Source organism: Macaca fascicularis, chromosome 2, assembly GCF_037993035.2.
Source record: "Macaca fascicularis isolate 582-1 chromosome 2, T2T-MFA8v1.1".
Lineage (NCBI taxonomy): Eukaryota > Metazoa > Chordata > Mammalia > Primates > Cercopithecidae > Macaca > Macaca fascicularis.
The window spans coordinates 183,648,773-183,670,345 of NC_088376.1; the positions used below are offsets into that span (position 1 = coordinate 183,648,773).

Genomic DNA, 21,573 nt, shown 5'->3' on the forward strand with positions numbered 1-21,573 from the left:
GTCAACAGTAGACAGATCAACGAGACAGAAAGTTAACAAGGATAACAGGAATTGAACTCAACTCTGTACCAATCAGACCTAATAGACATCTACAGAACTCTCCACCCCAAATCAACAGAATATACATTCTTCTCAGCACCACATCACACTTATTCCAAAGTTGACCACATAATTGGAAGTAAAGCACTCCTCAGCAAATGTACAAGAACAGAAATTATAACAAACTGTCTCTCAGACCACAGTGCAATCAAACTAGAACTCAGGAATAGGAAACTCAATCAAAACCACTCAGCTACATGGAAACTGAACAACCTGCTCCTGAATGACTACTGGGTACATAATGAAATGAAGGCAGAAATAAAGATGTTCTTTGAAACTAATGAGAACAAAGATACAACATACCAGAATCTCTGGGACACATTTAAAGCAGTGTGTAGAGGGAAATTTATAGCACTAAATGCCATAAGAGAAAGCTGGAAAGATCTAAAATTGACACTCTAACATCACAATTAAAAGAATTAGAGAAGCAAGAGCAAACACATTCAAAATCTAGCAGAAGGCAAGAAATAACTAAGATCAGAGCAGAACTGAAGGAGATAGAGACACAAAAAACCCTCCAAAAAAATCAATGAATCCAGGAGCTGGTTTTTTGAAAAGATCAGCAAAATTGATAGACTGCTAGCAAGACTAATAAAGAGGAAAAGAGAGAGAATCAAATAGATGCAATAAAAAATGATAAAGGAGATATCACCACCAACTGCACAGAAATACAAACTACCATCAGAGAATACTATAAACACCTCTATGCAAATAAACTAGAAAATCTGGAAGAAATGGATAATTTCCTGGACACTTACACTCTCCCAAGACTAAATCAGGAAGAAGTTGAATCCCTGAATAGACCAATAGCAGGCTCTGAAATTGAGGCAATAATTAATAGCCTACCAACCAAACAAAGTCCAGGACCAGACGGATTCATAGCTGAATTCTACCAGAGGTACAAGGAGGAGCTGGTACCATTCCTTCTGAAATTATTCCAATCAATGGAAAAAGAGGGAATCCTCCCTGACACATTTTATGAGGCCAACATCATCCTGATAGCAAAGCCTGGCAGAGACACAACAAAAAAAGAGAATTTTAGATCAATATCCCTGATGAACATTGATGCAAAAATCCTCAATAAAATACTGGCAAACCAAAACCAGCACTACATCAAAAGGCTTACCCACCATGATCAAGTGGGCTTCATCCCTGGGATGCAAGGCTGGTTCAACATACGCAAATCAATAAACGTGATCCAGCATATAAAAAGAAGCAAAGATGAAAACCACATGATTATCTCAATAGATGCAGAAAAGTTCTTTGACAAAATTCAACAGCCCTTCATGCTAAAAACTCTCAATAAATTCGGTATTGATGGAACGTATCTCAAAATAATAAGAGCTATTTATGACAGGCCCACAGCCAATACCATACCGAATGGGCAAAAACTGGAAGCATTCCCTTTGAAAATGGGCACAAGACAGGGATGCCCTCTCTCACCACTCCTATTCAACATAGTGTTGGAAGTTCTGGCTAGGGCAATCAGGCAAGAGAAAGAGATCAAGTGTATTTAGTTAGGAAAAGAAGAATTCAAATTGTCCCTGTTGGGGGCGGAGCAAGATGGCCGAATAGGAACAGCTCCAGTCTCCAACTCCCAGCGCGAGCGACACAGAAGACCGGTGATTTCTGCATTTTCAACTGAGGTACTGGGTTCATCTCACTGGGGAGTGCCGGACGATCGGTGCTGGTCAGCTGCTGCAGCCCGACCAGCGAGAGCTGAAGCAGGGCGAGGCATTGCCTCACCTGGGAAGCGCAAGGGGGAAGGGAATCCCTTTTCCTAGCCAGGGGAACTGAGACACACAACACCTGGAAAATCGGGTAACTCCCACCCCAATACTGCGCTTTAAGCCAACAGGCACACCAGGAGATCATATCCCACACCTGGCCGGGAGGGTCCCACACCCACGGAGCCTCCCTCATTGCTAGCACAGCAGTCTGTGATCTACCGGCAAGGCAGCAGTGAGGCTGGGGGAGGGGCGCCCGCCATTGCTGAGGCTTAAGTAGGTAAACAAAGCTGCTGAGAAGCTCGAAGTGGGTGGAGCTCACAGCAGCTCAAGGAAACCTGCCTGTCTCTGTAGACTCCACCTCTGGGGACAGGGCAATAACAAACATAGCCGAAACCTCTGCAGACGCAAACGACTCTGTCTGACAGCTTTGAAGAGAGCAGTGGATCTCCCAACACGGAGGTTGAGATCTGAGAAGGGACAGACTTCCTGCTCAAGTGGGTCCCTGACCCCTGAGTAGCCTAACTGGGAGACATCCCCCACTAGGGGCAGTCTGACACCCCACACCTCACAGGGTGGAGTACACCCCTGAGAGGAAGCTTCCAAAGCAAGAATCAGACAGGTACACTCGCTGTTCAGAAATATTCTATCTTCTGCAGCCTCTGCTGCTGATACCCAGGCAAACAGGGTCTGGAGTGGACCTCAAGTAATCTCCAACAGACCTACAGCTGAGGGTCCTGACTGTTAGAAGGAAAACTATCAAACAGGAAGGACACCTACACCAAAACCCCATCAGTACATCACCATCATCAAAGACCAGAGGCAGATAAAACCACAAAGATGGGGAAAAAGCAGGGCAGAAAAGCTGGAAATTCCAAAAATAAGAGTGCATCTCCCCCGGCAAAGGAGCGCAGCTCATCGCCAGCAACGGATCAAAGCTGGACGGAGAATGACTTTGACGAGATGAGAGAAGAAGGCTTCAGTCCATCAAATTTCTCAGAGCTAAAGGAGGAATTACGTACCCAGCGCAAAGAAACTAAAAATCTTGAAAAAAAAGTGGAAGAATTGATGGCTAGAGTAATTAATGCAGAGAAGGTCATAAACGAAATGAAAGAGATGAAAACCATGACACGAGAAATACGTGACAAATGCACAAGCTTCAGTAACCGACTCGATCAACTGGAAGAAAGAGTATCTGCGATTGAGGATCAAATGAATGAAATGAAGCGAGAAGAGAAACCAAAAGAAAAAAGAAGAAAAAGAAATGAACAAAGCCTGCAAGAAGTATGGGATTATGTAAAAAGACCAAATCTACGTCTGATCGGGGTGCCTGAAAGTGAGGGGGAAAATGGAACCAAGTTGGAAAACACTCTTCAGGATATCATCCAGGAGAACTTCCCCAACCTAGTAGGGCAGGCCAACATTCAAATCCAGGAAATACAGAGAACGCCACAAAGATACTCCTCGAGAAGAGCAACTCCAAGACACATAATTGCCAGATTCACCAAAGTTGAAATGAAGGAAAAAATCTTAAGGGCAGCCAGAGAGAAAGGTCGGGTTACCCACAAAGGGAAGCCCATAAGACTAACAGCAGATCTCTCAGCAGAAACTCTCCAAGCCAGAAGAGAGTGGGGGCCAATATTCAACATTCTTAAAGAAAAGAATTTTAAACCCAGAATTTCATATCCAGCCAAACTAAGTTTCATAAGTGAAGGAGAAATAAAATCCTTTACAGATAAGCAAATGCTTAGAGATTTTGTCACCACTAGGCCTGCCTTACAAGAGACCCTGAAGGAAGCACTAAACATGGAAAGGAACAACTGGTACCAGCCATTGCAAAAACATGCCAAAATGTAAAGACCATCGAGGCTAGGAAGAAACTGCATCAACTAACGAGCAAAATAACCAGTTAATATCATAATGGCAGGATCAAGTTCACACATAACAATCTTAACCTTAAATGTAAATGGACTAAATGCTCCAATTAAAAGACACAGACTGGCAAACTGGATAAAGAGTCAAGACCCATCAGTCTGCTGTATTCAGGAGACCCATCTCACACGCAGAGACATACATAGGCTCAAAATAAAGGGATGGAGGAAGATTTACCAAGCAAATGGAGAACAAAAAAAAGCAGGGGTTGCAATACTAGTCTCTGATAAAACAGACTTTAAACCATCAAAGATCAAAAGAGACAAAGAAGGCCATTACATAATGGTAAAGGGATCAATTCAACAGGAAGAGCTAACTATCCTAAATATATATGCACCCAATACAGGAGCACCCAGATTCATAAAGCAAGTCCTTAGAGACTTACAAAGAGACTTAGACTCCCATACAATAATAATGGGAGACTTCAACACTCCACTGTCAACATTAGACAGATCAACGAGACAGAAAGTTAACAAGGATATCCAGGAATTGAACTCATCTCTGCAGCAAGCAGACCTAATAGACATCTATAGAACTCTCCACCCCAAATCAACAGAATATACATTCTTCTCAGCACCACATCGTACTTACTCCAAAATCGACCACGTAATTGGAAGTAAAGCACTCCTCAGCAAATGTACAAGAACAGAAATTATAACAAACTGTCTCTCAGACCACAGTGCAATCAAACTAGAACTCAGGACTAAGAAACTCAATCAAAACCGCTCAACTACATGGAAACTGAACAACCTGCTCCTGAATGACTACTGGGTACATAACGAAATGAAGGCAGAAATAAAGATGTTCTTTGAAACCAATGAGAACAAAGATACAACATACCAGAATCTCTGGGACACATTTAAAGCAGTGTGTAGAGGGAAATTTATAGCACTAAATGCCCACAAGAGAAAGCAGGAAAGATCTAAAATTGACACTCTAACATCACAATTAAAAGAACTAGAGAAGCAAGAGCAAACACATTCGAAAGCTAGCAGAAGGCTAGAAATAACTAAGATCAGAGCAGAACTGAAGGAGATAGAGACACAAAAAACCCTCCAAAAAATCAATGAATCCAGGAGTTGGTTTTTTGAAAAGATCAACAAAATTGACAGACCACTAGCAAGACTAATAAAGAAGAAAAGAGAGAGGAATCAAATCGACGCAATTAAAAATGATAAAGGGGATATCACCACCGACCCCACAGAAATACAAACTACCATCAGAGAATACTATAAACACCTCTACGCAAATAAACTGGAAAATCTAGAAGAAATGGATAATTTCCTGGACACTTACACTCTTCCAAGACTAAACCAGGAAGAAGTTGAATCCCTGAATAGACCAATAGCAGGCTCTGAAATTGAGGCAATAATTAATAGCCTACCAACCAAAAAAAGTCCATGACCAGATGGATTCACAGCTGAATTCTACCAGAGGTACAAGGAGGAGTTGGTACCATTCCTTCTGAAACTATTCCAATCAATAGAAAAAGAGGGAATCCTCCCTAACTCATTTTATGAGGCCAACATCATCCTGATACCAAAGCCTGGCAGAGACACAACTAAAAAAGAGAATTTTAGACCAATATCCCTGATGAACATCGATGCAAAAATCCTCAATAAAATACTGGCAAACCGGATTCAGCAACACATCAAAAAGCTTATCCACCATGATCAAGTGGGCTTCATCCCTGGGATGCAAGGCTGGTTCAACATTCGCAAATCAATAAACATAATCCAGCATATAAACAGAACCAAAGACAAGAACCACATGATTATCTCAATTGATGCAGAAAAGGCTTTTGACAAAATTCAACAGCCCTTCATGCTAAAAACGCTCAATAAATTCGGTATTGATGGAACATACCTCAAAATAATAACAGCTATTTATGACAAACCCACAGCCAATATCATACTGAATGGGCAAAAACTGGAAAAATTCCCTTTGAAAACTGGCACAAGACAGGGATGCCCTCTCTCACCACTCCTATTCAACATAGTGTTGGAAGTTCTGGCTAGGGCAATCAGGCAAGAGAAAGAAATTAAGGGTATTCAGTTAGGAAAAGAAGAAGTCAAACTGTCCCTGTTTGCAGATGACATGATTGTATATTTAGAAAACCCCATTGTCTCAGCCCAAAATCTCCTTAAGCTGATAAGCAACTTCAGCAAAGTCTCAGGATACAAAATTAATGTGCAAAAATCACAAGCATTCTTATACACCAGTAACAGACAAACAGAGAGCCAAATCAGGAATGAACTTCCATTCACAATTGCTTCAAAGAGAATCAAATACCTAGGAATCCAACTTACAAGGGATGTAAAGGACCTCTTCAAGGAGAACTACAAACCACTGCTCAGTGAAATCAAAGAGGACACAAACAAATGGAAGAACATACCATGCTCATGGATAGGAAGAATCAATATCGTGAAAATGGCCATATTGCCCAAGGTAATTTATAGATTCAATGCCATCCCCATCAAGCTACCAATGAGTTTCTTCACAGAATTGGAAAAAACTGCTTTAAAGTTCATATGGAACCAAAAAAGAGCCCGCATCTCCAAGACAATCCTAAGTCAAAAGAACAAAGCTGGAGGCATCACGCTACCTGACTTCAAACTCTACTACAAGGCTACAGTAACCAAAACAGCATGGTACTGGTACCAAAACAGAGATATAGACCAATGGAACAGAACAGAGCCCTCAGAAATAATACCACACATCTACAGCCATCTGATCTTTGACAAACCTGAGAGAAACAAGAAATGGGGAAAGGATTCCCTATTTAATAAATGGTGCTGGGAAAATTGGCTAGCCATAAGTAGAAAGCTGAAACTGGATCCTTTCCTTACTCCTTATACAAAAATTAATTCAAGATGGATTAGAGACTTAAATGTTAGACCTAATACCATAAAAATCCTAGAGGAAAACCTAGGTAGTACCATTCAGGACATAGGCATGGGCAAAGACTTCATGTCTAAAACACCAAAAGCAACGGCAGCAAAAGCCAAAATTGACAAATGGGATCTCATTAAATTAAAGAGCTTCTGCACAGCAAAAGAAACTACCACCAGAGTGAACAGGCAACCTACAGAATGGGAGAAAATTTTTGCAATCTACTCATCTGACAAAGGGCTAATATCCAGAACCTACAAGGAACTCAAACAAATTTACAAGAAAAAAACAAACAACCCCATCAAAAAGTGGGCAAAGGATATGAACAGACATTTCTCAAAAGAAGACATTCATACAGCCAACAGACACATGAAAAAAAATGCTCATCATCACTGGCCATCAGAGAAATGCAAATCAAAACCACAATGAGATACCATCTCACACCAGTTAGAATGGCGATCATTAAAAAGTCAGGAGACAACAGGTGCTGGAGAGGATGTGGAGAAATAGGAACACTTTTACACTGTTGGTGGGATTGTAAACTAGTTCAACCATTATGGAAAACAGTATGGCGATTCCTCAAGGATCTAGAACTAGATGTACCATATGACCCAGCCATCCCATTACTGGGTATATACCCAAAGGATTATAAATTATGCTGCTATAAAGACACATGCACACGTATGTTTATTGCAGCACTCTTCACAATAGCAAAGACTTGGAATCAACCCAAATGTCCATCAGTGACAGATTGGATTAAGAAAATGTGGCACATATACACCATGGAATACTATGCAGCCATCAAAAAGGATGAGTTTGCATCCTTTGTAGGGACATGGATGCAGCTGGAAACCATCATTCTTAGCAAACTATCACAAGAACAGAAAACCAAACACCGCATGTTCTCACTCATAGGTGGGAACTGAACAATGAGATCACATGGACTCAGGAAGGGGAACATCACACACTGGGGCCTATCATGGGGAGGGGGGAGGGGGGAGGGATTGCATTGGGAGTTATACCTGATGTAAACGATGAGTTGATGGGTGCAGCACACCAACATGGCACAAGTATACATATGTAACAAACCTGCACGTTATGCACATGTACCCTACAACTTAAAGTATAATAAAAAAAAAAAAAAAAAAAAAAAAAAAAAAAAAAAAAAAAAAAAAAAAAAAAAAAAAAACAAATTGTCCCTGTTTGCAGATGACATGATTGTATATTTAGAAAATCCCATCATCTCAGCCCAAAATCTCCTTAAGCTGATAAGCAACTTCAGCAAAGTCTCAGGATACAAAATTAATGTGCAAAAATCAAAAGCATTCTTATACAGCAGTAACAGACAAACAGAGAGCCAAATCAGGAATGAACTTCCATTCACAATTGCTTCAAAGGGAATAAAATACCTAGGAATCCAACTTACAAGGGATGTAAAGGACCTCTTCAAGGAGAACTACAAATCATTGCTCAGTGAAATAAAAGAGGACACAAACAAATGGCAGAACATACCATGCTCATGGATAGGAAGAATCAATATCGTGAAAATGGCCATACTGCCCAAGGTAATTTACATATTCAATGCCACCTCCATCAAGCTACCAATGACTTTCTTCACAGAATTGGAAAAAACTATGTTAAAGTTCCTATGGAACCAAAAAAGAGCCCGCATTGCCAAGACAATCCTAAGCCAAAAGAACAAAGCTGGAGGCATCACGCTACCTGACTTCAAACTATACTACAAGGCTACAGTAACCAAAACAGCATGATACTGGTACCAAAACAGAGATGTAGACCAATGGAACAGAACAGAGTCCTCAGAAATAATACCACACATCTGGTCTTTGACAAACCTGAGAAAAACAAGAAACGGCGAATGGATTCCCTGTTTAATAAAGGGTGCTGGGAAAATTGGCTAGCCATAAGTAGAAAACTGAAACTGGATCCTTTCCTTACTCCTTATATGAAAATTAATTCAAGATGGATTAGAGACTTAAATGTTAGACCTAATACCACAAAAATTCTAGAAGAAAACCTAGGTAATACCATTCAGGACATAGGCATGGGCAAGGACTTCATGTCTAAAACACCAAAAGCAATGGCAACAAAAGCCAAAATTGACAAATGGGATCTAATTAAACTAAAGAGCTTCTGCACAGCAAAAGAAACTACCATCAGAGTGGACAGGCAACCTACAGAATGGGAGAAAATTTTTGCAATCTACTCATCTGACAAAGGGCTACCATGCAGAACCTACAAAGAACTTAAACAAATTTACAAGAAAAAAACAAACAACCCCATCAAAAATTGGCAAAGGATTTCAACAGACACTTCTCAAAAGAAGACATGCACACAGCCAACAGACACATGAAAAAATGCTCGTCATCACTGGCCATCAGAGAAATGCAAATCAAAACCACAATGAGATACCATTTCACACCAGTTAGAATGATGATCATTAAAAAGTCAGGAAACAACAGGTGCTGGAGAGGATGTGGAGAAATAGGAACACTTTTACACTGTTGGTGGGATTGTAAACTAGTTCAACCATTGTGGAAAACAGTATGGTGATTCCTCAAGGATCTAGAACTAGAAATACCATATGACCCAGCCATCCCATTACTGGATATATACCCAAAGGATTATAAATCATGCTGCTATAAAGACACATGCACACGTATGTTTATTGCAGCACTATTCACAATAGCAAAGACTTGGAATCAACCCAAATATCCATCAGTGACAGACTGGATTAAGAAAATGTGGCACATATACACCATGGAATACTATGTGGACATAAAAAGGATGAATTTGTGTCCTTTGTAGGGACATGGATGCAGCTAGAAACCATCATTCTTAGCAAACTATCGCAAGAACAGAAAACCAAACACCGCATGTTCTCACTCATAGGTGGGAATTGAACAATGAGATCACTTGGACTTGGGAAGGGGAACATCACACACTGGGGCCTATTATGGGGAGGGGAGGGGGGAGGGATGGCACTGGGAGTTATACCTGATGTAAATGACGAGTTGATGGGTGCTGACGAGTTGATGGGTGCAGCACAGCAACATGGCACAAGTATACATATGTAACAAACCTGCACATTGTGCACATGTACCCTAGAACTTAAAGTATAATAATAAAAAAAAGAAAAAAAAAAGAAAGAAATATATATGTTACTTCTGCCTGATTGCTTCCAATATTTTTTTCTTTGCCTTTAGTTGTCAAAAGTTTATGTGATTTTGGTGTAGATTTCATTGAGTTTAATTTTTTTGGTGGTCGGAGAGGTTTTGCTCAGCTTCTTGGATCTGTAGGTCTTTGTCTTTAACATATATAATTTGGAAAACTTTTAGGCATTATTTCCTCAAATAATCTTTTTGTCTCCTTTTATCTTCCCTCTCCTTCTGGGATGCCAATGATATGAACATTTTTTTGTTGTTGTTATTGTTCGCCAGGTCTCTCAAACTCTGTTAATTGTTTTATTCATTTTTTTTTCTTTTGCTCAGATTTGGTTAAGAGCCAATCTATTGTTTTGTCCTCAAATCACTGACACTATTCGTTGTCATCATCTCCACTCTACTCTTTAGCCCATTCAGTGAGTTTCAATTTCTATTGCATTTTTCATTTCAATTTCTATTGCATTTTTCAATTCAATTTCATTTCAATTTCTATTGCATTTTTCATTTTGACTGTTTTTTATAACTTCTATTTTTGTGCTAATATTTTCTAGTTTTATTTTTTTCAAGAGAATTTGTAATTGATTGTTGGAGTGTTTTTCTAATAGTTGCTTTATAATCTTTGTAAGGTAATTCCAACATCTGATTCATCTTTATTTTGCGGTCAGTTGATTTCTTATTTACATTGTGATTTTCTTGGTTCTTGGTATGATGGGTGTTTTTTAATTATTTTCTTGACATTTTGTCTATTATGTGAGGAGATGCGAAATCTTATTTATTTTTTTATTTTTATTTTTTTAATTTATTTTTTATTATTATACTTTAAGTTCTAGGGTACATGTGCATAACGTGCAGGTTTGTTACATATGTATACTTGTGCCATGTTGCTGTGCTGCACCCATCAACTCGTCAGCACCCATCAACTCGTCATTTACATCAGGTATAACTCCCAGTGCAACCCCTCCCCCCTCCCCCCTCCCCATGATAGGCCCCGGTGTGTGATGTTCCCCTTCCCAAGTCCAAGTGATCTCATTGTTCAATTCCCACCTATGAATGAGAACATGCGGTGTTTGGTTTTCTGTTCTTGTGATAGTTTGCTAAGAATGATGGTTTCTAGCTGCATCCATGTCCCTACAAAGGACACAAACTCATCCTTTTTTATAGCTGCATAGTATTCCATGGTGTATATGTGCCACATTTTCTTAATCCAGTCTGTCACTGATGGACATTTGGGTTGATTCCAAGTCTTTGCTATTGTGAATAGTGCCGCAATAAACATACGTGTGCATGTGTCTTTATAGCAGCATGATTTAGGCCATGTCCTATTTAGGGTCATCCTGTGACCTTTGTGAGCTATTATTCTGAAGCTCAGAAAATTGAGCCTTTGTGGTATTCTTTTGGTCTACTTGATTTACCTAGTGATTCTGGAACAACAGTTGCTCTCTGACAGTGTTACCTGGGATTGAAGAAGGGGTTTCCCAAGATGAAGCTGCTGAGTGTCTCTCAGCTGAGGGGGGATAACGCCTCCTGGGTATCATGATATCTCTGGGCAGGAGGCAGAGATTCTTGGGCCACTGGAGCAAAGAACTTCCTAGACAGGCTGGGTTTCTTTGCCAGTTTCTCCAACCTGGCTTAACATCTGTTGATGGAGTATAGGAGTCTCAGGCTCTACAGGAAAGAAGAATGCTTCTTCAGGCTGCTTATTATCGGCAGGGCTCTAAATCCATTCACCTTACCCATGTGGTCTGTCTCACCTAATGTTGCCAGAGGGACTTCTGCTCAATCTGGTGAAAGGATGAGCCTATCTCAGCTGCCTTCTGTTGTTAGGTTGAGGACCAGGAAAGATGGGGCTGAGTGACACTCCTCTTCGGTGAGGTATGCAAGACATCCTACTACTGTGCCATTCCTCTAGTTCTAGGCTCCCAAACTAGCTTGCCTTCTCCTTTACATCTTTCAGAGTTCTTTCTAATGTGTTTGTTTGTTTGTTCATTTACACCATTTCCAGAGTTTATAGTCGTACTTTCTAGAGAGGAGTAGGGAAAATCAGGCCTGTACCCATCTAGTAGGCTATTTAAAAAATTTTGAGCTTAGGTAACTTTTCTTCTATTAACTGTGTCTTCATTCACTCATTCATTTAGCACCTACCATGGGTTTGGCATCATTATAGCAATTGACAATAATGAAGAAGTACAAGATTCCTGTTCTCATTGAGTTTGCATTCTAATATTCCTCTGATTATCATTTTTTAAGATTAATTTTATTGATACATAATATTTTTACATATTTATGTAATACATGAAATATTTTGTTACATGCATATACTCTAATGACCTAGTCAGGATATGTGGGATGTCAATCACTTCAAATATTTGTCATTTCTATGTATTGGGAACCTTTCAAGTCTTCTCTTATAGCTATTTTGAAATATACCAAACATTGCTGTTAACTATACTCACCCTACTCTGCTATCAAACATTAGAACTTATTCCATCTTACTATATATTTGTAATCATTAGCTAACTTCTCTTTATCTCCCTGCTGCTTAAACCCACGCACCCTTCCCAGCTTCTAGTATCTATCATTCTACTCTCTATTTCCATGAGATCAACTTTTTAGATCCCATGTATGAGTGAGAACATGGACTATTTATCTTCCTATGCCTGGCTTATTTCATTTAACATAATAACTTCCAGTTCGATTCACGTTGCTGCAAATGACATGATATCTTTCTTTTTATGACCCAATAGTATTCCATTGTGTATCTATACATCACATTTTCTAAATCCATTTAGGCCTTTCTTGCATTGCTATAAAGAAATACCTGAGACTCGGTAATTTATAAAGAAAAGAGATTTAATTTGCTCACAGTTTTGCAGGCACCAATATCTGCTTGGCTTCTGGTGCAAGCATGGCACCAATATCTTCTGGTTTCTGTCGATGGCCTCAGGAAGCTTACAATCATGGTAGAAGATAAAGCGGAAGCAGGCATATCATGTGTGCAAGAGAGAGAGTAACATAGAGCGAGGTGGGGAAGCTCCCAGACTTTTAATTATCTCATGAACTAACTAAGTGAGAACTCAATTGCTACCAAATGGATGGTGCTAAATAATTCATGAGGGATCTGCCACCATGATCCAATCACCTCCCACAAGGCCCCACACACAATATTGGGAATCATGTGAGATTTAGAGGGGACAGACACCCAAAATGTATGACTATTCATACATTGATTGACACTTAGATTGATTCCATATCTTTACTGTTACAAGTAGCGCTACAATAAACATAAGGGTGCAGGTATCCATCTGATATACTGATTTTTTTTTCTTTTGAGTAAATATCCAATAGTGAGATTGCTGGGTCATATAGTAGCTGTTTTTTAGTTTTTTTGACAAATCTCCACACTCTTTTCCATAGTGGCTATACTAATTTACATTCCCACCAACAGTGTATAAGAGTTCCCTTTTCTCTGTATCCTCACCAGAATCTGTTATTTTATTTTTTATCTTTTTAATAATGGCCATTCTAGCTGGTGTGAGATGATATCTTATTGTGGTTTTGATTTGCATTTACCTGATGATTAGTGATGTTAAGCATTTTCTCATATACCTGTTTAGTCATTTGCATGTCTTATTTTGATATTCACTTCCTTTGCTTACGTTTTAAAGAGATTATTTGTTTCTTGCTGTTGAGTTGTTTGAATTCCTCACACATTCTGGATATTAGTCCCTTGTGGGTGAATAGTTTATAGATGTTTTCTCATTCAACAGGTTGTCTCCTTACTCTGTTGATTGTTTCCTTTCCTGTGTGGAAGCTGTTTTAGTACAGCCCCATTTGTCTATTTTTTTTTTTTAACCTGCATTTTTGAAGTCTTAGCCATAAAATCTTTGCCTAGACCAGTGTTCTGAAGAACTTTCTCTATGTTTTCTGCCAGTAGTTTTATAGTTTCAGCTTTTACATTTAAGCCTGTAATCCATCTTGAATTCTTTTTGCATATGCTGGGAGATTGATGTCTAATTTTATTCTTCTGCATATGGATATCCAGTTTTTTCAGTACCAATTATTGAAGAGGAGGTCTTTTACTCACTGTGTTTTCTTGATGCCTTTGTTGAAAAACAGTTGGTTGTAAATACACGGATGTGTTTCTGGGTTATCCATTCTGTTCTCCATTGGTCTATGTGTCTGTTTTTATACCAATACCATGCTGTTTTGTTACTATAGCCTTGTAATATTCTTTGAAGTCAGGAAGCGTGACACCTCCAGCTTTGTTGTTTTTCACTCAGGACTGCTTTGGGTATTTGGGCCCTTTATTTCACCCAAATGAATTTTATAGTTGTTATTTTTCTGTGAAAAATGACATTGATATTTTAATAGGGATTGCATTAAATCTGTAGATTGCTTTTCACAGCATGGTCATTTTAATATTAATTTTTTCAATCCATGAGTATGTGATACTTTTTCATCTGTTTGTGTCCTTTTCAATTTATGTCATCAGTGTTTTTTCTTTTATTATTATACTTTAAGTTCAGGGATACATGTGCAGAATGTGCAAGTTTGTTACATAGGTATACACGGGCCATGGTGGTTTGCTGCACCCATCAACTGGTCACCTACATTAGGCATTTCTCCTAATGCTATTCCTCCCCTAGCCCCCCAATCCCAACAGGCCGTGGTGTGTGATGTTCCGCTCCCTGTTTCCATGTGTCCTCATTGTTCACCTCCCACTTATGAGTGAGAACATGCAGTGTTTGGTTTTCTGTTCCTGTGTTAGTTTGCTGAGAATGATGGTTTTCAGCTTCAAACATGTCCCTGCAAAGGACATGAACTCATCCTTTTTTATGGATGCATAGTATTCCATGGTGTATATGTGCCACATTTCTTTATCCAGTCTATCATTGATGGGTATTGGGTTGGTTCCAGGAACCAACTGTGGTAGGCTCCAAGGCAAGATACAGTCTAGTTGGGACTGGGCTCTCAATATGAGCCTTGCTGTAGCTACAGGTGTGTGGGACCTAGTGTGAGTTCTCTCCCTGTAGCAATGCCTTTATATGATATCCAGACACTACCTATGTTAGTCTTAGGGCCTGCAAGGGTCTAGAGACTCTACTGTGGCCAGGATTGTAGGAATCTGGGGTGGGAATATGGACTCCTGGGGGTCATTCACTTCCCTTTCCCCATATTGGGAAGTCTCTCCAGTTTCCCCAGCCAATCCCTGCCAAGTGGGCTGACTCATTTTCCTCTTTCTCCTTGTGCTAGGTGTTTCCTGTTATTTTTTTGTTGAATTCCAGTGTTCTCTGTTAGATGATCCATTTGAAGTGTGATTATCTACTCACTCTTGTGGTTTTTCTTTGTGGAAGAGGAGAACGAGTATCAGATACCTCTAGTCAGTCATCTTGAAGTCCCTTCCTGATTATCATTTTTAATCTATTTTTTTCATCTATATATCTCTTAAGATTTCATTTATGAATTTCCTTTCTTTGTACTTTGCAATTTATACTTTAAATTACACAACATAATTTTTATTGGTAGCCAACTTATTTTCAATTTCTCTAATTTTTAAGTTTGGATTCTTCTTTATTTTGGTCCAAATACTCTTTGTGTGTGTGTGCGCTAATTTGTCTCTTTCATAAGGCTTTTATTAGAATCTCATGTTTCCGCTTACGATGTCCTTATTATTTGATGCCATCATCTTCTCTTAAGCTATTATGTCCCTTAGATAGACCCATTGCTTTTTCTTATCAATACATGTTGTTGGAAAGTGAATAATGGCATAGGGAGTTTTTTCCTCCAGGTGGTGATAAGTTTGGCAAGTTGATACTTTTCTCTTGAGGCTTTTCAGAGGAATGGTTTTTCTTCTTTAGGGTGAAATGGAAGCAGTTTGAAATTTACAGCTGGGGCCATTGTGTTAAGGAAATGGCCTGCCTTTTCTAGAGTGGCACATAGCAAGCTGTATTTTTTTCCCATGCCAATAAATTCACGTTAGTAACTGGCCAGATATCCCATGTGATTTCCACCCCAGGGCACTTGGAATTGTGGCATCTGTCTTTGCACAGAAGCAACCCTCTTTCCAAGTCACTGGGCTCTCAGTAACACCCCATTCATGCACCTCATTCATATAAGATTTAATGTATGTCTGAATTCTTCTCAGCCATGATTATTTAGGAGTTTTGTCCTTCAATAGAACATTGTCAGGCAGAGTACTATCTGGCTTATTCTGCCTCTGCTAACTGGAGGAAGGTGAGAGACAAAAATCGGAGAATCTGTAGAAGATGGCTAAGTTCACACTGGAATAAACCAAGAGTTACTCGCGGAAATAAATGAAGGTTACACTAAGAGTGAAAAAATGAAGGGGTATGAGTGCCTATGTGGATAAGACTTAGGGAATTTGTGTTTTGGATGTGGAAAGAGGAGAGACATGGGAAATAGCTTATAAGTGTAAGTGTCATTGAGACCAAAAGAGACGAAAAGGAGGATATAAAGCTTTACTTGAAATATGAATAGAACCTCCTTCTATCCTGGAAATTTCTTGAGGCACAGTAGTATATATTTAATCTTTAAAAAATCATGTTTAAATGTTGGATCAATGTCTCTCTGAATGCAATAGTAGGTCAAGATAAGGCCACCCAGTGGCTAGGTTTTATGTGAGTTAGAAGACAGGCCATAACATATAAAGTAAAAGTCCGAGTTTTTGGAGCCAGGCAGTGATTGTTAAAAAAAAGTGACAGACTGGATTAAGAAAATGTGGCACATATACACCATGGAATACTATGCAGCCATAAAAAACGATGAGTTCGTGTCCTTTGTAGGGACATGGATGCAGCTGGAAACCATCATTCTCAGCAAACTATTTCAAGAACAGAAAACCAAACACCGCATGTTCTCACTTATAGGTGGGAATTGAACAATGAGATCACTTGGACTCTGGAAGGGGAACATCACACACTGGGGCCTATTATGGGGAGCGGGGAGGGGGAGAGATGGCTTTGGGAGTTATACCTGATGTAAATGATGAGTTGATGGGTGCAACACACCAACATGGCACAAATATACATATGTAACAAACCTGCACGTTGTGCACATGTACCCTAGAACCTAAAGTATAATAATAATAAAAAATCTGGTTTGACCAATTGCTTGCTGAATAAACAAAAGCATATTTAACCTCTCTATGCTAATTTTTTATCTGATATGTGAAAATAATACTGTCTGTCCATGTCGTATAGTATTTATCTATCTGTGGTTTTAGGATAAATTCTGAAGTCCAAAACATACTTTATGAGGTTTTCATAATTTAGCCACTGCTTATGACCACCTTTCATTGCACAACTTAGGAAAACCAGGACTCGTTTCCATTCCGTGAATATGCTGTAATCTTTCTTTTGGTTTATATTCTTCCTAAAGGCTAATTGCCTGCAAATCACTCCTCCCCTCTCTTCCTCAGCAGAACTCTCAGTCATCCTTTAGGTTTCAGCTTAAATATAATTTTCTCTCTCCATGTCCCTTAGTTTAGTTTTCCTTTTGTTCTCTTTTTCTTTATTATGATAAGTAAATAGTGTCCTGATTTTTTTAAATTATAACATTTGAAACATTTTCTTGTGGTTGTCTGCTTGTTATCTTTCTGGGTTCTGTCTTTCCCATTGGTTAAGGACTGTCTATGTCTTGCCATTATAGCCTCAGTTTTTGTCAAAATGCCTGACATATATTAAGTACTCAATAAATATTTGTTAAATGTATAAATGAGTGAACAAATGATGCAATGCCTGAAATGAAGTAAATGCCCAATGAATGGTTTTATTATAGGATCTTCTGAGTTTCATAATTTATATGATAATTATTAGCCATAAAAATGGCTATAAGAAGAAAATACTAGAGTTTCCTAAATTTCAATACATCCCTTGTTACAGATCTTCAAATCTACAAAGTAAAATTGAAAAGCACAGTCTTTTTTATTAACATACATAATAACCCACGTATCATGTAGGGAGTGAGCATCCCTTTTGTTAACATTTATCCCATGTGTCTTATCAACAGTAAGTCACATACCAATATTTTCTAATAGACCTAAAAGAAAACCTAGCAGTTATTCTAAACAGCATGAAATTGATGATGTGGAGAGAAAAAGCATTGCTTGTCATATTTGAAATCCCAGGAGTCAATCAGATTTGCCATATAATTTTTCCTTCACAATCCTTCCTGCCCACACATATTTTTTTAAAAAAAATTTCTCTCTTGTTAACAGTGCACTAACATAACCATACAAAATTCAACTGTTTCCCACAAACCAGAACTAAGGTAGCTAAGTCACATTTATCACAGTACTGGGTAAGTTGCCAGGAGTCAAAATACATTCCAAGTACTTAACTTAAGGGGCAAGGTCAAGAGCCCACCAGATCCTCTTGAGATGTTGGGAAAATGATTAATGAGGACAATTCCTGTCACGGTTACTTTTGTTTCAGCTCATTATTTTCACTGCTGAATTAGGAAAGACATTGAACAGCTCCTCAGAAATCTAGTGTGAAGAACATTATTCTCTCAGAGCCATACATTTTTGAGTGAAGTCCTGGCCAAAAAGATGGGTCTAGATGTGCCAGACAAATTTAAATTGAGACAATCTTGCTTAAATAAAAGGAGTGAGGGCCTGAACACACTGAGTTATAAAATAGCTTATGAAAGCAAGACACCTCATGTTCCTTGCAGCCAGTGGAGACTTAGCCTGAGAAAGGCTTCTCAATTGGGAGATAAGAAACAATGAACTACATGTTCCAAGATGATGGACTGTCTGCATCTTGCTCGTCACCATAGTCTTGGAGGCTTCTTAGGTCCATGCCATTATACGAAGCTCTGATGTCTCATTTAGTCCTTGGTAGGCTTGCCAAGTACCTAGGTACTAGTGACCATCTCATTCTCCCATTTAAAAGTCATTTTTCACAGTACACAGTCGTTACAAAAGAAAAACTTGACATTTTCCCATTAAGCTAAAGCATAGACTCTCCCTCCGATGGAGGGCATGTAATATCGTCCCCACAGGGGAGACATGAAACTTAGTATGTTCCAATCTCTTGTAAAAGGATCACAACTATTCTGCTGTAAGAATTGAATTTGATTTGTGAAATGTCCTTTTGGGGGCTATCTCTCTTTATATTTTATAAAGTGTGATTTTAAAGGCTTTTGAAGATCTTAATGTTAATAAACATGAATGTTATCTTAACATGGCATGCTCTTCCACAAAGGCAAGTGCAGAAGGCTCTCTAGGGATAAAGTAGAAACCCTCCGGAACAAGTGGGATTGCATGTGGACCATTCTAATGAGAAGGATGTAGCGCTCAATTTAGTTTAAACACTCCTGTACTAACCACATGGTCCAGAAATCCTATGTCTAGATATATAACCTAGAAAAATTCTCACATAAGTCTACAATGAAATGGTATTGTTTGCGGCATTGGAGTATTACAGCCAAAGTTGGTGTCTGCCATTGGCAGTGCGCACTATGGAATACGTGCAACAATAGAAGAAATACTTAATGTTCACAGAGTAGCCTAAGTAGATTTCCAAAAATTAATGTTGAATGAAAAAGTTAGAAACATATTCATCATACCATGCATGTACACACACACACACACACACACACACACACATATCAATATAGCTATTCCAACAGTAAAAGTAAATAAAGGTTAATTTGAAGACATTTTGGAATGAGGTCCCAGGGAAGGATAATAATAACTGAAGTGAGGAAGTGAAATGTTAGGTTGGTGTAAATGTAACTGCAGTTTTTGCATTGTTGGAATTTGCTGTTAGATATTGGAATACATTGTTAAGTAAATATGGTTATGTTATACAGTGTTTTAATGGGCTTTTCTCACTTTATGTATTTTTGCTAATGACTTATTACTTGCTGTTTATTTTATGTTTATTTTAGACTATGGAAATGATGTTAGAGAAAAGGCAAATTTGGGCAATTTTCTTATTCAAGTTCAAAATGTGTCATAAAGCAGCGGAGACAACTCCCAACATCAACAATGCATTTGGCCTAGGAATTGCTACCGACCATACAATACAATGGTGGTTCAAGAAGTTTTGCAAAGGAGAGGAAAGCCTTGAAGATGAGGAGCATAGCTCGGCATTTGAAGCAAATCGAAAAGGTGAAAAATCTTAATAAGTTGGCGCCTCGTGAGCTGAGCCAAAAATTTTTCAAAATTGTCATTTTGAAGTGTTGCCGCCTCTTATTCAACACAAGAACAAAGCATTTCTTGATCCCATTGTAATGGGCAATGAAAAGTGGATTTTATACGACAACCAGTGATGACCAGCTCAGTGGTTTGACTGAGAAGAAGCTCCAAAGCACTTTCCAAATCTAAACTTGCACCAAAAATGGTCATGGTCACTGTTTGGTGGTCTGCTGCTGGTCTGATCCACTACAGCTTTCTCAGAAGTATACTCAGCAAATCGATGAGATGCACTGAAAACTGCAATGCCTGGATCCAGCACTGATCCACACAAACAGCCCAATTCTCCGGGACAACACCCAACTGCACGTTGCACAACCAGTGCTTCAAAAGTTGAATGAATTGGGCTACAAATTTTTGCTTCCTCTACCATATTCACCTGACCCCTCGCCAACCGACCACCACTTCTCCAAGCATTTCAACAACTTTTTGCAGGAAAAACGCTTCCACAATCAGCAAGATGCAGAAAATGCTTTCCAAGAGTTCATCAAGCCCCGAAACATGGATTTTTATACTGCAGGAATAAACAAACTTATTTCTCATTGGCAAAAATGTGTTGATTGTAACTGTTCCTATTTTAATTAATAAAGATGTATTTGAGCCTAGTTATAATTATTTAAAATTCACAGCCCAAAACCACAATTATTTGTGCACCAATGTGATGAATGATAATTTTAAAAAATGAATAATAAAGTGAGAAGTGAGATGAATCTTGCATGAATAGAAATGAACTCATCTGAAATGGGGAGAGGAATTGCACACACCTGCAACACATGCACACATATAGCAACTGAGAATTTCTCAATGGTTTGAACCTCCTAAAGAGAGCTGCAAGTGTCAAAAACCTTTGTGGAATCAAATACATCTAATGGGGATAGGAGAGGAAGGTAGCCCAAGAAAAGCTCACTAATAAAGGTTGCCTAAAATCAATCTTCTAATCTTGGCTTAGTCACTTCCTCTCTATTACATTAAATAGATTATTATACTCCCTAGGTACCAATTTTCTCATCTACAAAAATGAGCATATTAACACCCATTGCATAGGTAGTTATTACTGAGATAACATATTTGTGAAGAACTTCACACAATGTTTGACATATAGTGGGCATTCAAATAGCATCAATTGTTCTTTCTTCTTTTTCCATCTACTTCCATTATTTTTTTCTGCTTTCTTTTTCTACTTAAAGTGAGATACTGGCCTATTTTTTTGAGTGGAAATAATAATGATCAATTTTGAAACACTCTTGTATTCCATCCATTATGCTCCATATACATAATTCCATAAATTAGATGTAATATTCCTAATGATCTTGGAGCTTGATGCTAATATTATGTTTTTCCAGATGAAAAGACTCTGAGAATAAATATTTATCCTTGGAAGCAATGTGTATGTTTTGTTTAGCAACTACTCATGGGTCAATCAAAGGAAGAGACAGGTTTGTCTGAAATCCACCCTGGTGGAGAGAACTTAAGGAAACTTTTTCAACATGACTCTTTCCACGTGAGAGGAAGCAATGGC

At 38.7% G+C, this 21,573-nt stretch overlaps 1 long non-coding RNA gene across 1 annotated transcript in view; it reads left to right on the forward strand.

Moving 5' to 3' along the window:
• The window catches only part of LOC123571758 (uncharacterized), a 36,068-nt gene extending 14,823 nt beyond the window's left edge, over window positions 1-21,245 (forward strand). Inside the window, exon 4 of the long non-coding RNA XR_010584806.1 lies at window positions 19,748-21,245. This is a non-coding gene — a long non-coding RNA (uncharacterized lncRNA). The remainder of the gene's footprint in view (window positions 1-19,747) is intronic.
• The last annotated feature ends 328 nt before the right edge of the window (window positions 21,246-21,573 follow it).